This window comes from Zosterops lateralis, assembly GCF_965231275.1.
Source record: "Zosterops lateralis genome assembly, chromosome: 2".
In the NCBI taxonomy this organism is placed as follows: Eukaryota; Metazoa; Chordata; class Aves; order Passeriformes; family Zosteropidae; genus Zosterops; species Zosterops lateralis.
The window spans coordinates 73,953,532-73,969,884 of NC_139763.1; the positions used below are offsets into that span (position 1 = coordinate 73,953,532).

The window sequence follows — 16,353 nt, forward strand, 5'->3', positions numbered from 1 at the left end:
ATTTGTGAAAATATTAATAAAATGGGTAACTCCCAATCTAGACATACCTGTATGATACCTGTGAGTTTTAAACTGTAGCCTGTTTGAAACTACAGGATCTCAAACTGTGTTCACTGTTAAAGGCTTAAAGTATTGTACATACATTTATCAAGCATAAATATAATAATTCAGATGGGCACTTCATTGCAGAAGTATAATCTTTTATCATTTCTTAGAAGTTGCCACTGTTTTCCACTAACCATTAACAACAATCAGCCCATCGGTTCACCTCCACACAAAACAGAAATATTTCTCAAAGTGATGTGGGCAAGTAGATCACCTAATCTTTTACTGTGTATTCAGAATATTTTCCACTTACAGTTGAGCACAAAAGAAGTAATTTAATGCAAATTTAGTTCACAGAGGAAAATAACAGAGTAAAGTAGTGTCGTGTGGCAGAGTATAACACAAAATGTGTATTCTCAAAAGACCATCAACAAGTTTCTGAAGATACACGCTACAAGGAAATAGCTCAACATGTTTTCACACAGGTAGACTTTTTCTAAGTCTTCTAAACACAAAATGGAAAATATTGAAATAATTTTGTTGAAACACTCACTGCTTGTCACAAGCAGAAGTGCAGAGTTGATCAGAAAAAAGAAGAACGTATCTGTTATCCAAATGATAAAGATACTGCAACAATGCAAATAAAATAATGAATATGTAATAAATACCTACTGCTGTAGTTTCTATGTATTTAATTACCATTGTATTTGAGTGAGTGCTGTTGTCTGCATCATTCTATCCAACAAAGGAGGGATGTCCCATTGAACAGATTGGTTAATGCTCTGGGGCAACAGATGTCTACTGGAACTGCAGGAGACCAGCAACTGGTGGCCTGCCCATCTTCTGAAAACTTTCAATAGACTCATGCATATGTTCACACAATAGGGCATGTGGTAGAAATGCAAACCTCTTTTTAACCCTTTTATATGCTCTCTTTCCCTCTCAACTGATATATGAAGGTCTTTGTTTTGGACTTTTTTTTTTTTTTACAGGATCCTTGGAACACAGGCTCATGGAGAAGAGAGTGCTTGCTCTTCAGCCTAACATCTGAACTCAAAACATAAAACAGATTAGAAACTTTATAAAAACAACTAGGCTAGATCTGACACACTGATAACTGGTTTTCAAAACTCAAAACCTTTGACTGTAAGGCATTCCTATCTGAGAGCACCCTAATGCTCAATTGTACATTACAGTATCTTCACATAGCCCATAATGGAGCTCTTCCCATTTCCACAAACACATGGGTAAATTTCACCCATGGTGTGTATAATGGAAAAGGTGTCTAATTTTGTTTTTCTTTAAGAGCTTTTTCAAATAGTCACATTTTAAGTAACACCTTATTTGCAAAAAAAGAGTAAAAATACCTGCAACTTAAAAGTTGAAACCTCTCCTTCTCCTCAGTGGGCTAGAGAATTCATTCTGTAGATGCTTACTGCCTACCATTTCCGAATTCTGGGAAAAGCACCATTACTGATGCTTTTCAAAGTTCCTTAATAGAATGCACTGTGTGAGATCAACGCTCTTCAATATACTTAATCTTAGCACATAACTGTTTTTCTTTCCCTCTTTTTCCAAGAGACACCCCAAGTGCGCACATCCCAGCTGACACGCAGGCTAGCTCGTTGTCCAAACGCAAACTGCTAAGGCTGCAACACCAAAGGTGAACCATCCCGTTTGTGCAGAGAGAAGCCCCTATACTTACGTTGGCTGGAAAACACACAGACATTGGTTTCTCGTAGCTGTTCCAGAAGCAACTCCTTAACACGATTTCAGCTGCAGACTTCAGGCAAGCAAGCAGAACAATGAATGGACGAACAGATGGACCCGCGATGTCTTTGCTTAACCTACTACTGAGCGGCCGCGGAGCCAATCACGGCCCGCAGAGCTCACAATTAGTTGGCTGGGCAGATGCAAGGCAACCTCCCCACCCTGCATCAGGTTCGGAGGTTTCTAAGATAAGCAAGTTGATGTCATTCTCAGGGTCTGCCCCGGGCAGCATGTGTATTAACGAGGGGTGTGCAGCAACAATAGGCCATACAAAAGAGACTAGCAGGCAGCTGCTGTATGAGAGCCAGAGTCATTAGGGAGCAGGCTGCCAACAAGAAACACCTGGCTTGGGCAGACTTCAGCTTCTCCTCATTGTTTCTAATTCATGAAACAAAGAAAAGAATTATTTTTTAAGTAGTAAAAATTGTGAGTTTCTATTAAAATATATCAGTTTGAAGGAATATAACCCCTTCTATTATGGAAACAAAAAGTTCTTTGTCAGGAAAAATATTAAAGAAAAATAAATCTATCAGGAGCTATTGTAGTCCTCTTTTCTTGTTAGCAAAATTAATCATAGTGGTATAAAGCACAAGGAGGTATGAAAGGAGCCCACACTAAACACTGAAATGTATTCAGAAACTGCTTTCTGAATTTTCTGACACTTTTCTACATTAGTTAATAATTGGAACTAACAAACCTGCATTTACACACAACTCTAAGAGTACTTGTGGGTAATTTCAATGGAGGGGGTGAAAGTGTTTAAACTAAAAACACACAAAATTAATATATGGAATAATGGATATTTTTAAGCAGTTGAAACATTAGAGCACTTGATAGAAAGGAACTATGAACCACTCTTTTGTTCTGGAGTCCCTTATATTTGTTTGCAACAGAATTTCTTTCCTCTCACTTTTTCACAGACCTGTTCTAGATGCCAAGATCTTTCCATCTCTTCTCGATGACAGAATATTTGAACAGAAGTCCAGAGCTAGGCTATAGCCAACTCTTTATTGTTTTTATTTTCACTTGAAGTAATCCACATAGAAACACAAACTCCAGTCCACATCTCCCCTCACTGCCCAACGTTTCCACTGGCCAACACAGACGTTTAGCAGCATAATCGTAGCAAGGTTTGATGCTCAATAAAAAAGGTGGTGCACTGTGGACTTTCATATAAGAATTTACCTCTGCTGATAACTTCAACTGAAGACAGGTCAACACACAGAAGGAAAGGATTCTGCATTTGCAAATGTTCATCTGAATGGCTACTAGAAAAGCATATTTACTGAACTTCAGCATCATTACATGACTAAAAGCAATAATGAGAACCAGAGAGGCAGCTGTCCTTCTCTACTTGTGAGGACAGGCAAACTGCTGGGAAATATCTACTGTGACTGAACAGAAGAAAAGAATGAGAATAGGTTAGAACTGTTTTGAGTAACTTTCCAAGCTTTATGTGGATATTAAAGCAATTCAACACAGTAAATGAAATTACATACTGTCACACTATTACACTGATGCACTTATCAGGTGCCCAGATACTAAACTTCAAAAAGAAACCTCAACTATAGTTTCTCTGCACTGTCCATTAAACACTCCTAAAAAACAACTACCAACACCACAATTTTGGAGCTTTTAAGTCGGAGGCAGGAGGAGACTCCACACTAATTTCTGCCACTGCGAACACAAAGACTGAGAGAAAGCTACCCACGAGCACAGTGGGACGCCTGATCCCCAGCACTGGATTAAGCCTCTTTGCAAACAGCGAATAAAAGCAGTGATCTGAAAAAGCTAATCAGTCCCTGCTGTGGTATTTAGACTACCTCAGTTGCTGGTATTGGATAACGTTAAGCATATTAAAACTTCTGTAGGCAAAATTGGAAGCCAGTCCACTTCACCTATCCAAGAACTGCACTTAAATGCAAGCAGGATCACTTGGCTAGTCATTTGCTATCGCCCTGATTTGAGCCAGGCATTTCTTCTGCAATACAGAGATGCTTGCTTTGCAGAGACACATATGATACCCTTCATATACATCTACAACAGAGAAGTCTGTGGCAGAGCAGTGCTGTACTTACAGCTTTACAAGCACAACTAGTGCAAGTGTATCACCTGGTTTAGAAAACTGCCTTAAAAATAGTCCTGTAAGAAGCTCCCTTGCAAAGACCTGCTCCCTCTATGTCTGCTACAGTAACAATAAGAATGCCAGCCTATTTAGTGTACATACCAAGCACATGTCTTCAGGGAACCAGGGATAAACTTTAGTTGCAGATTAAAGTTCATGCAAACACCAGGCTGGAGCATCATAACCAAAATGAGAATAGATGCAATCTGAAGACTTACATTATATTATTAAATTTACAGAAAATATTCTAGCAAGCTGTAGCTGTGTGAATTAAGAAGACATTTTCTAATTCTATTTTGTGCACGACATCAGTTATTTAAACCAGCTGCCTCTTCTGGAAGCATCTTCTCAGCTCTTCCCTAAAAGAAGTTGGGTTGTTCAAGGTTTACAAGATGTCAGATCATCCTATTAAATCATGCTTGTGATGACAGAAAAGCATTCATACTAAGGTTTATCAGGTACATGAGGCTTCTTTGTGGGAACAATGAGCTCACCACAGACACCTTATTACGAACAAGTGGGGCTCTGCCATCGCATCTGTGAAAGGCTCTAAGTGCATCACCAGAAAGTACAAAGCAAGCACAAGGTACACAGCACAAAAGGACAAAGCAAGTGCCATTTCTTGTGCTAAAACCTCCAAATCCAATAACAACTTCAACAGCTTCCTATTGTAATACTCAAAATACAAAGAGGTAGTAAATTAAATCCAGACACAGCAAATGTAACAGCTCCTTCAAATTTCTGGTCTTGCAAGATGAGTAAGCTATAAAAACTTGTATTTGTGGCTGCTAGGTACGGGACATTCTGTACAGTGCTTGTTAGGTCCTTAGTGCCACTTGATTAAACAACAGGCCAGCACAAAATCCTGAATTGCCTGGAGGTGAAGGACTTGGAGTCTCCACAGTGGAAGGAGACTTCAGAATGACACACCAAAAGGGGATGGGATGCTGCAGACCAGGGTATCTCTGTGGTTTGGGCAAGGGGTGGGAAGGAGATTATCCCCTTTATCCCCCCAGCACTGCCCAGTGTGGTGTGAAAAGCATGTATGGAAGGACCAGAGAGACCATCGTGGGGGGGGAGCTGAAGCAGCTGGAAAATCCAGACAGCAGAGGCTGAAGATATTAGGGAAGCACTACTATAAGGCAGAAAAAAAACCCCTAAACTGCCACCTCCTTCCCCCCCCCAAGCTACTAGTTCCAGCCAAATCTTGTTGTTTTAAACACATTGAAAACAGAATCTTACTTAAAAAGAAATTATTTTATGCAAACATACAAAATGGTCATTCTGTAACTCCAACAGTATTACTGCAGCAATTAGAAAGACAATTTGTCCCATTGACATGTTTTATTATCTTTTATTTTAGAACTTTGTGCTAAGTCTCTTGTAATAAATGATGCCTTTGCAAGAACACACTGCATAAGTTAAATCAATCATGCATCACTGCATTTATGAAATAGAAATTTAAGTTATAAGCTACAGACAAAACTCACCCCCCCAAAAAAGTGAAAAACCTATGTTAACTGTTGGACTTTGGAGCTGCAAGGGAGATGCTCATCTTTAAAATTACAAGATGGCAATATAGAAAAAAAAATTCTGTTCAAGTTATATGAAGAGACTATCTTAAGTAGAACACTTGAAAGAAGTTCACCTAATTTTGAGGAGTGGTAAGTGGTGCTCTAGACTGGATGTGCTCACAGACAAAACCAGACAAAAACCACCACTCTAAAGCCATACAAAGGAGTGAATTAAATAACCCGTAAAGAGTGGCTAGAATTCAGAAAAAAGAACTGATATTATGATAAAGATGAATAATGTTTTGCCTACAGAATAACTAACCTTTCAAAACCACATTTTAAAATAAGGTTCAACCGTATTTTCAAATGCAGTGCATTTGCTCAGTAGAAAAATATGCACTTTCAAATGCGTTAAAACAAAGTGGTGAAGAGTTCTTTCACTCTTTGAAAAAAGACTCATCTCTCTCTCATTATCCTTAAAATTAAAAAAGCAGAGATGCATTTTCCAGCAGGGCGTCATCTTAAAAGAAGGTCAGAATGTCTACAGTTTCTGGTATAATTCCATCAAATCATCAGTACATTGGCTGCATGCAAGACTTGAGCAAACCACTGCAACATTTACCAGGATGACCTCTGAGATTTTGAAGAGAAGCGGAAAACCCCAAATTTTATCATAAGTTATCATTACTTTTTTGCTAACGATGGCTAGAACAGATCCAGTCTTTGCTCTCCTGTTGGTAGACAAAGGCAATGACCATGAGCTGTTCATCACAACATGACAAGGCACCCGCCTGCAGCTGCACAATTTGCCTACATTAGAAGCCCAACAGACTTGAGCCACACCAGTCAACTACACAGAAAGCATAAAGCAGCATTCTGTGTCACCAAAAACCACTGGAGTCACCCCCTTACTATCACTCTGAGATGTAGCATCTGAAATAAAACACATTTTCTGAAGCAGGTTTTAATTTTAAAAAAATTAAATAGTTTTGATCGCATGACAAAAAGACCAACTCCGCTATGTTTACCTAAGAGGATGGTGAAAAAAGTCATTGCCTCAGTACTGTAACTTACAGGTATTCGTTGTCAGCATGGATTCCTAAGCTGTGCTCCTTTCACAGCATCACAGAATTGTTGAAGTTGGAAGAGACCTCTGTAGGACATCAGATCAATTCCCCTGCTCCAGCAGGGCCACCAAGAGCCAGCTGCTGGGCCCTGTAGAGACAGCATCTGAACATCTCCAAGAATGGATACTCCACAACATCCCCGGGCAGCTGCCAGTGCTTGGTCATCCTCACAGTAAAAGTGCATTTCCTAATGTTCAGAAGAAATTGTTGGTGCTCACTGCTTCTGGTCCTGTCCATAGGCACCACTGAAAAGAGGCTGCCTCTGTCTGCTTTGCACACACCCTTCAGGTATTTATACATTGATAAGAAACCCACAAGCTTTCTCTTCTCCAGGCAGAACAGTCCCAGCTCTCTCAGCCTTCTCTCCTTAATGAGATGCTCCAGTCCCTTCATCATCTTTCTGGCCTTTTATTAGACTCCCTCCAGTAACGCCATGTCTCTCTTCTACTGGAGGGCTCAGACTTATCTCACCAGTGCCAAGCAGAGGCGAAGGATCACCTCCCTTGCCCTGCTACACCACCCCTCCTGACACAACCAGGCCACTGCTGGCTGCCCCCAGCACAACATACAGCAGGCTTAAGGATTTCCCCATCTTTAAGTGGATGCTGCAACTCAAATGTGGTTAAACCCCAGCACAAACGCACAAGCCACTGTAACCACACCTGCACAAGCACACAGATGGGCAATCACAGAAGTCTTGTTTCTGAGGGCAGTAAGTCACATGGCCAGAAATTCTTGGAGGGTTTTTTGTGAATAGACACAAAGCTCTACTGGAAGGTATATTCAGGGGTTTACAAACCAGAAAGCACCAAAACCCCCTTCTACACACTAAGGTGGAAGTTGGGCAACTGCTCTCATCAACACCATCTCATAAACTTCAAGTGTGAAATGCACTGTCCATTTCTGCAATAAATGGGGGAGCAGTGCTTACCTTAAGATTGTAACTGTTTAATTTATTTTTAAATTTTATTATTTCTGAATTGAAGCAGACACTGAGATACAAAGCATTCTAGGGAAAAAAAAGTTTCCACCAATACATGCATTGGATTTGATCTCCTCCCACTTCCAGAAAGAGTCATGTTGATTGAATGCTTTCTGAGCACAAAAATTTGAATTGTCTAATTAACTTTCCCTGTGACAATTCTGGGAGGCCAGACAATGCCTACAACTGTACAAAGTGTATACCATCATGCTTAGCAAAGTACTTTTATTCAAATTTATTCTGTTAGAAGAAAATCCTCTAACAAAACTAACACAGTTATGTGGAAAAAAAAGTACTCTCTTCATTTCTTAATATCTTTTATCTGTGCCACAGACTATTGTTAAGAGTTTGAAAGGTTCATCAGAGGAAAATAGGCCTCTCAAACTGTCTAGAGACATGGCCAGGTTGTGTTTCAGGCCATGTTGCTGGCAATAGAGCCCCATAATCTCCAGGGTTCCTGGACACAGTTCAAGGTGTTGGTTGGACTCTGTGTCGCCCTAAATGGCTTCACAGTGTTATGCTTATTTGAGACACAATTCCTATGCCTGTACCACACGGCTGCAGTTGTCTTTTTGGCCTGGAGCCTTCTGCGAGAGCGCTGCCAGCAGCGGATTTTCTGCGCGACTTTCAGCCTTGCCATTTACTCTCTACCGGGATGAAAGAGTCAGAGAACATGTTAAGCTTAATTTTTAACTCGGATTTAAAAGTAAGCTAGCAACCAGGGAAGCCAGAGATGATCATGTGGTGCAACACACTTCGTACATAACTGTTTCTTACTTTCTGAGGAAGCTTTTAATACACCTGACATGCGGCAACAATAGCCAGATCTTAGACAAAGTGGGTTACTGTAGCCGCAAATCAAAGTTCCAAATGAACCTGGATTCTTGGAAAGAAAGAAAATAGCTGCACAGAAGTCTATCTTATTACCTGTTATTTAAGTATAGCTTTTCTTCAGATTTACTGTATTCCTGAACTCAGGAAAGGCCATCAGAAAGTCTCCACACTGAGCTACATACAAGCTTTGAAATCCTAGTATTTTACACATTAATAAAACAGCTTACTCATGTTTAATAACCTAATACATCAGAAAGAGACAAACCATGTCAGTGATTTCACATAATTCTTCCAGCTATTTGTAGTCTCAGAGTCATTCTGAGCTCAGAACTCTGCAGCTTTTAAAGTAGTAATTAATTTTGCTGACCAATTTTTTTGTATTTAGTTGAAAAGCCAGCTGGATTTTAGACCTGTGAATTCATGCATACATTTCTTTAATAAGGCTAACATTTTGAGCCCTTTTGAGCCCCCAGTGCTCATACTCTGCTCTTCAGAATCCTTGTCATGAAGTTAGATCTGATAAAGAAATGCAAATGGGAATAACTGATTCAGAACTGGTGATGCTATTAACATTTAGTATTAAATAACTTAGTTTAGAAGGAATCTCTGGAGGTCAGCTAGTCCAACAAACGCCCACCTTGTACAGGGTCAGCTATAGCAGGTTGCTCTGTGTCTTTTCCAAGTCCATTTTGAGCATTTCCAAGTCTGGAGAGTCCACAACTTCCCCAGATACCTGCCCCGGTGTGTAAGTATTCTCATGGTAATATTTTTCTCCATCTTCAGCCAGAATTTCTCACTACACCTTGTGAACTGCTGCCTCTTGTCCTTTAGCTACATGCCTCCAAATAAGAGTTACTTTGTCTTCAAACAAGTTACAGAGCTGAAGATCCTCCTTTGTCTTTTCTTAAAAAAGGCTGAACAAACTCAGCTCTCCCAGTATTTCTCTTGTTACACAATGTACTCTAGCCCTCACATCAACCTGGTAGCCACCCACTAGACTGGTCCCTGTAAGGCAGTGTCTTCTCCTGTCCTTTAGAAACCAAAACTGGACTCAGTGCTCCAAATACAATGTCACCAGTGCCAAAAGAAGGTAAATGATCACTTCACTTGGTCCAATGGTGATCCTCCTGCTAACATGCCCTATTTACCCTTATTATCTCTTTCTGCAACATCATCTAACACTTATCAAGGGATGAGGCCTTACTTTCCACAAAAGGATCCCATGTCAGCAGATGGACTAAACCCTATTTACAATGCCCACCAGAGGCATCTGTTTTCAGTTTGCACACTACAAACATTTTCTTGTCAGAGATCTCATAGGAAAAATGATGATCCCCATTCAAGCTGCGGATGAACAATTTGAACTGCTCACAGAAGTAGCAACAAAGACCAACTTCAAGATGATGATGCTTATTCCACATTTATCAGTTTGCTTATCTGAGGTCTCTCCTGCAATACATGTATATATCAAAAGCAAACTGATTTGTGACATACTAATGTCCAAAATTTATCAAGGCATTCCTTGTGAATTACAGAGGGCTACCACAGCCTCATATAACCTTGGAGTAACCAGTTTTATGAACAAATCAGATAGCAGACTATCACCAAATACTGAACAAAACATTAGGGAGAGACCATGCACTGTACCAATACCATTAAAACTTACCAAAGAATTATTCTCACTCCTGAAAAAACATGGCTGCATAATTTCACAATGCAAACACACCCTAAATCTCTGTGAGGTCTGTAGTTTAGCTTCTTGTAAATTATCAGGCAAGGGGGGTTTACCAAGTTTCACTTAAAAGCAATGCCCAATTCAGAGAAGATGGCAAAGTTGTGACTTTCAATGAGTCCTGGCACTAAGGTCAAGCTCCAGGAAATGGGCACTACCTAAACACATTTAGCCACACAGACTTTTGCAGGAACCAGATTAAAGTCCCATCAATGTATGCACAACACCAGATGTTATTCTCTTCCACAGAACAGCTACAATAAAAAGCTATAAAAGACAAGTGAACAAGTAGCTGGGGAAACAGCAGCTGAAGCAGAAAACTCTGATTTTAATCTTTCACCAGAAAGCATAGGCTGTAGCTCAACAATTTCAAGAAATCCAGACTGTAATCCCAACAGTGACAGTTCTAGAAACTCTAATGAGTCCAATTCACAGCTCAGCAAGGATGGCAAAACCCTAGTTGGCTGCCCAGCAAGAATGGCAGTACAAACCCCAGAAGCAGCTGCTACAGAGATTTGTGAACCCATGTGCACAGCCCTGGGCACTTGTACATCACAGTCCTTCTCTAGCCAGAACAAACAACTTCCAGAGGTATATCTGGCATTTCAAATAGCATATATTGGAATTATTGCTGAAGGAAAAAAATCATCTGAGGTTTCCAAATTAGTCGAATGTTTTATGGTGGAAAAGCCTTAGGAGATGCTGCTGCAAGCTATGAAACTCTAAGGCTCTCCACTAAGATAAAGTTGAGGTCTCTATGAAAGTGTTTATGACACTTCTTACAAGAAAAATGTCTCTCATCAAGAATGAGGCAATGCATTGAATCTGGAAAGATCAGATAACTCAGCAATTCAAATATTAGCTTTACAGATGACAAAGGACTGAAGAGACCTGTTGAGAGTCAAGGCACCAACTAAAATGCTAACTATGAGAGCAGAGAGATGAAGAATGAGATACCAGCTACTTACACTAACAGTTTAAAGAACAAAAGTAGACCAGGAAAGTAGCTTCTACTAAAGGAAGTGCAATCTATCCCTTTTCCAGACAATCCCTGCCAAAAACACCAAATTTCATTAATCCTAAGATGAAAGGTCTAAATCATAGCAACACTGAAATTTTCAGTTCATCACAAAACTTCAAAGCTTCATGGGACTGATTCATTGATTTCACAACTTAGCACATTACTTTTTACAGCTCATAGGGGAGCATGGCTCACATAAATGGTCATTTAGGAATTATCATGTGAGTTTCTGTCAAGAAGTAAAGGGCTCAAAGATTTTACTCTTTAAGATGCTCCCCAGACTCTGAGCTTTACCTACTCACAGCAAGCAAAATGCTTCTCAGGTATTTGCAATATCCTGTGTCACATTTACTGAACACCTCCAGCTTCACTGATTCTCCAATCTTTGGCACTCCTCTGCAACTTTCAACCACCTCCCAAGACATTCCTTTCATACCAAAAGAAATTACTCTATTTCTTCCATTGGGAGGATTAATAACATCCATTAAACTTTTCTACACTCCCATCCACTGAATGTCTTGCCCCTCCCTCCTCTCTACCCACTCTTTTCTCAAAATACCAACTTCTCATAAGTAAAAACCCTCCTCCTGAATAAAGCTTTAGTTTCCTCATTATTCACCCTGAAGAAAACTGTAATTTTAAGAAAGAATACATTTTAAATACTTTGTATAATACTGCAGAAATTTTATGCAAAAGAACAGCTTTATCCTGAAAGAATTTAGAATCAAAAGATCTGGTCTGAAACAGAGGTATTGGCAGCTACATTTATGAGCACATAGAAGGTTTCTACATTTAAAGGACAGCAGAACCTGGGACAGTCCAGTCTAGCATTCTATTCTGTATCATCTACCCTTACACACACATGTACATATAAATACATAAACAGACACCCACTCTCCCAGGGAGGAGGATGACGTATGTCAAATTTTAAAGTGTTACACAGGTATCATAAATCAAGCCAATATAACCTTAAAACAGTCAAGCCATCAGGAGAAGTAGTCTGGTACATGCTGTGACATAAGCCTGGAAGAATGATGAATCTCAGAGCTACAGAGGGTGTAAGCTATGTTACCCCCCAGGGGAAACTTTGAAAACGTCTCGTCTGGACCTTTTGAGTCGGGAGAGCAGAGGTACAAGTCTTAAAATTGAGGTATGCCTTCAAAGCATTCTCATTCTGCAGCTATGACTCAAGAATGAATGGAGCTTGAGTTTACCAAAGTGCTAAAATAATTCCTTAAGGGGTAGTAGAACATCCTAGGAGAATCTGAAAGTCAGTGTCAAATGTCAAGCCCAGCACTTGATGCTAAGCAAAACAAATTTGGATTTTTGGTAGAGCAAGCTAAGCTTTTTACATAAGACACATGATCTAACCTGAAGAAATCAATCCTGATAGGTAAAAGAGAAATGCCTGGTTCATCTAAGCAGAAAGCCCCAAGGTTATGAAAATCTCCATCAATTTCTACTCACCACTAAACAGCTTGGTAAGGAACATGCTTTTTGACAGAGCCTCAAGCTGTTACACAAAAACATTTAAAGATGAAGAGCTTTTCAATGAAAAATCTCCTCTAGCTCTGGAGATCTGCCTTATCCCCAAGACATAAAGACACAGAAAAAACACAGACAGTGAGAAAAAAAATTAAAAAAAGAAGAAAAATGAGTGGAGGAGAGGGGAGGGAAGAGGGAGTGAAATGCCTCATAACCCTACCAGGAAGGCAATTATGAACAGATTACAATTGATTTTCTATCTATTTTCCAACTGAAAATAACTACAGTTTGAGGCCAGGAAGTAAGAAAAATTACTCTGATTCTTATTACATCATCTCACCTCTGCTTTTTTTTATAGTCTACTTTTAACATATAATTTAGCAATTAAAATGAAATTACAATTCTTTCAAGCATAAAAATATGGGCTTGTTCAATTAATGGGTTTCTTGATTCAAACATATGGTAGAAGTAGTACACTCACTGTAAATATTTAGCAAGCTTGGAGATATGAGGCATTTTACACATAACTATACATGATAAGAGATATAAAGCTTCACTCTATAACTTCAGTCCAAGGACAGAAATGCTTCAATATCTTCATAGAAACAACTCACTGCAGTCTTTGTACACCATCTGTTTCTTACAGCAGCTCAGACACAGTTTTCAGTATCCCAAGTCAAAAAACAAAGTGCAATCCCCTTGTTTTCATCAATAAGGCCGCTGGCCAGCTCCCATGGCAAAAAACACTTTGGAAATGACTGAATTATGAAATATCTCTTGAATAACTTAGAAAAACTCTTATCTATGATTACCTAGCTACATGTGGAACATTGCTTCAGAGAACAGCAAAAGCAGCAGAATAGTACTTACAGAAGAGGAAAAGCAGAAGTTTTACATCACACATTTTCCAGCCTTCCTCCTAGTTACTATAAACCTCTCTCCCCCTTTTTTTATTACTGTTACTCCCTCTGAAGCATTTAAATTTTTTAATAATTATTTAAAATACAGATTATGAAGAGATTGATCACTGGAGGTTGAGTCTACCAAAATCCAGACTATGATCTGTTTTAAATAAAAATTAATTGACAACCAGGGAAAACAAACAAACAAACAAAAATAGACTCTTTAGTTCTCAAGGACAGATTTTTTTTTTATAACTGGTTTAAGATAGAAGTTAGGGAGATGATGCAGAAAATACCAAACAAGATTTTATGACTGCTGTAATGAAAGAAGTCAAACTAAATCCCACACCACTTTTCTACCAAATGGAGTTGCTTAGCTGTAGCCATTTCTGAGGACAACTAAAACTGACCTGACCCAGACAAGTTCCTCATTTTACTTCACATTGACTTTGAATTACTTTTTCTCCAGCTTGCTTAAAGAGTACTTTCAACTGCATGTAGCACGCAAAAGACCTCACAAAATAAAGTTTCGTAAGGTTTTTGACTTACCTATGTAAAACTGAGCAGTAAATATAGTCAATAGGTTTCATCAAATACCTACCTGCATCTCCCATCATTTCAGAACTCACCAACTGCAAGCCTAGTTCTCTTCAAAAATATCAACAGCTCTGGAACACTGACAGTGTTTTTAAAGGTTGGTACAAGCCACAGGAGCAGGCAGTGGAATCACTGAGCAGAGTGTTGTTCAGCACAGCAGTCAGCATGAAATGCACAGTCTGCACAGATGAGTCAAGTCTGGATAATCCCTTCATGCTCTGTCAGGTTGAGAGTATGGGGTTTATTTTTAAATTGCATACCTTCAATAAACTCCACTTCTCCACATTCACATTTTAAGACAGTGTTTTTAATGCGTGTTTTGATTTGCAGATGTGTAAAAATACTGCTAGTGGAATTCTATCAGGATCTCATAAATAATAACTGCCTTTTTAAAAGAATTGCAAATGATAATGGTAATTGCAGCTCCACTGGTTGACTGCTGCCCAGAAGTCTGGTGTAGTAATCAAGGTGTAATAATCATGGCAAGACTTGTAGAGAAATGAAATACTTCCAATTGGTTCAACTACATCCATTAGGCAAAAACAAAAAGTAAGTTTTTGAACTTTCAAGAGTAAGTGGTCTAATTAATAAAGCAAGAAGGAGGAGCAGAGAGAGAGAAAACACAAAATTTTCCTCCTAATACCCTAAAATAGTTGCAAATGTGTTTTACAGTGACATAACAAATCCCCTTTAAAATGCCAACATGCTTCAGTTCAGATTCATTCATGACAGATTACACTCTGCTGAAGTGTAGTATCACCCTGGAGCATTGCCAGTTAGAAAATTCAGTTCACTAAGATACATCTAATATAATCCTTGAAGAAGTCTTATTGTCAGCTCCCTGGCTTGCTATACAGGCAAACGCTACACGGTAAGGAGACAGTGGAAGAGGAAGTACCCTGCCAGTTTGAAAACCCAGACATACTTGAATGGTTTATTTTCCTGCCAGATCAAAAGACCGTGCTACTGCTATCTTAAGTATGTTGTTAATTGCATAACCCCAAGAGCCGCAATTATAAATTATGTCTCCGCTTTGCAAACACAGATCAAGAGGACGAGACACAGTAAACATGACATTTCAATACATCTGTTGTTCAGAAGAAATGTGGTCTGCCGCTTAGTGGGATGGATTTACTTAACCCAGATTTTGGCAGCACCATCGCTGAAGGGTTATTTGGCGCTGTCAGAGCAGAGGGAGCGAGGCAGGGCCAGGTCCGGCTGCAGAAGGTGCTGCACAAGCAGAGTTTCCTCCCCCGGGCATCATAAAACAGCGTCACCGCTCCACAAATACACCCCACACGCTACTCAGACATGCCTGCGGAATTACACCCCAAACACACAGCTGATTCAAAATTAATTTTTAGGAGAAATTACGGCTCAGAAGCCACAGCCAGATCCGAGAACGGCGAAACCAACACTTATTACGGGTCGGTCAAACAGAGCAAGCCGAATTATGCAGCCTGTCCTCTCACACAAAGCGAAGGGAATAAATCTACGCTTTCCTCACAGCATTATTAAAAAACAAAACATCCACAGGAACAAACCCAAAAGTTAGAAGCAGGGGAAGGAACGGGTAGGGGAAAGAAGCGGGGTAGTCAGAGTACCTGAGACAAGTTTTAAATTCCTTGCCGGGCTCCGGGTGCGCGTGTCCCGGGCCCGCAGCTCCGGCACGGGGCGGGACAGCCCGGGGGGCTCGGCCCCGCACGGCTCGGGGAGAACTCTCCTCTCCGGAGGGCCGGGGCCTGCCGTGCCGAGGGGCGACCCCGCCGGCCCCTGGGGGCGGAGAGCCGGGGCCGTCTCCTCCCTCCCGGGAAGCGCCGCCGCACCGCGGCCTCCGCCGCCCGGGCGACCTCCACCGGGCGACCTCGGGGCGGCGCCGGGGGCAGGCCCGGCCCGGCGCGTGTGTCAACACGGGGCCAGCCCGGCCATGGGCGGCGCCGGGGCTGGAGGGAGGGAGGGAGGGAGAGAGGGAGGCGGCCGCGGCCCGGAGCTCCCCGCCGCCATCGCCGGGCCCGCCGGGCCCTCACAGCCCCCACCTGCAGCCCGGGGGAATGGCCGCAAGGTCGCCTTCACCTCGCCCGCCGCGCCTCCCGCATCCCGCGGTGCTGCCGGGCCGCCCCTCGCCCCCTCCCGGGGCCGGGAGCCGCCAAACCCGCCGGGGGAACCGCCCGGCCCGGCTCCGGCAGCGGGCGGGGGTGAGGGGCGAGCAGTGAGGGTCC

At 41.2% G+C, this 16,353-nt stretch overlaps 1 protein-coding gene across 1 annotated transcript in view; it reads right to left on the reverse strand.

The window, feature by feature from the left end:
- The window catches only part of ZC3H12C (zinc finger CCCH-type containing 12C), a 43,976-nt gene extending 28,129 nt beyond the window's left edge, over positions 1 to 15,847 (reverse strand). The window contains exon 1 of the mRNA XM_083855719.1: positions 15,739 to 15,847. The gene's annotated coding sequence lies outside the window, so the exon portion shown is untranslated. The remainder of the gene's footprint in view (positions 1 to 15,738) is intronic.
- Positions 15,848 to 16,353: the final 506 nt, after the last annotated feature.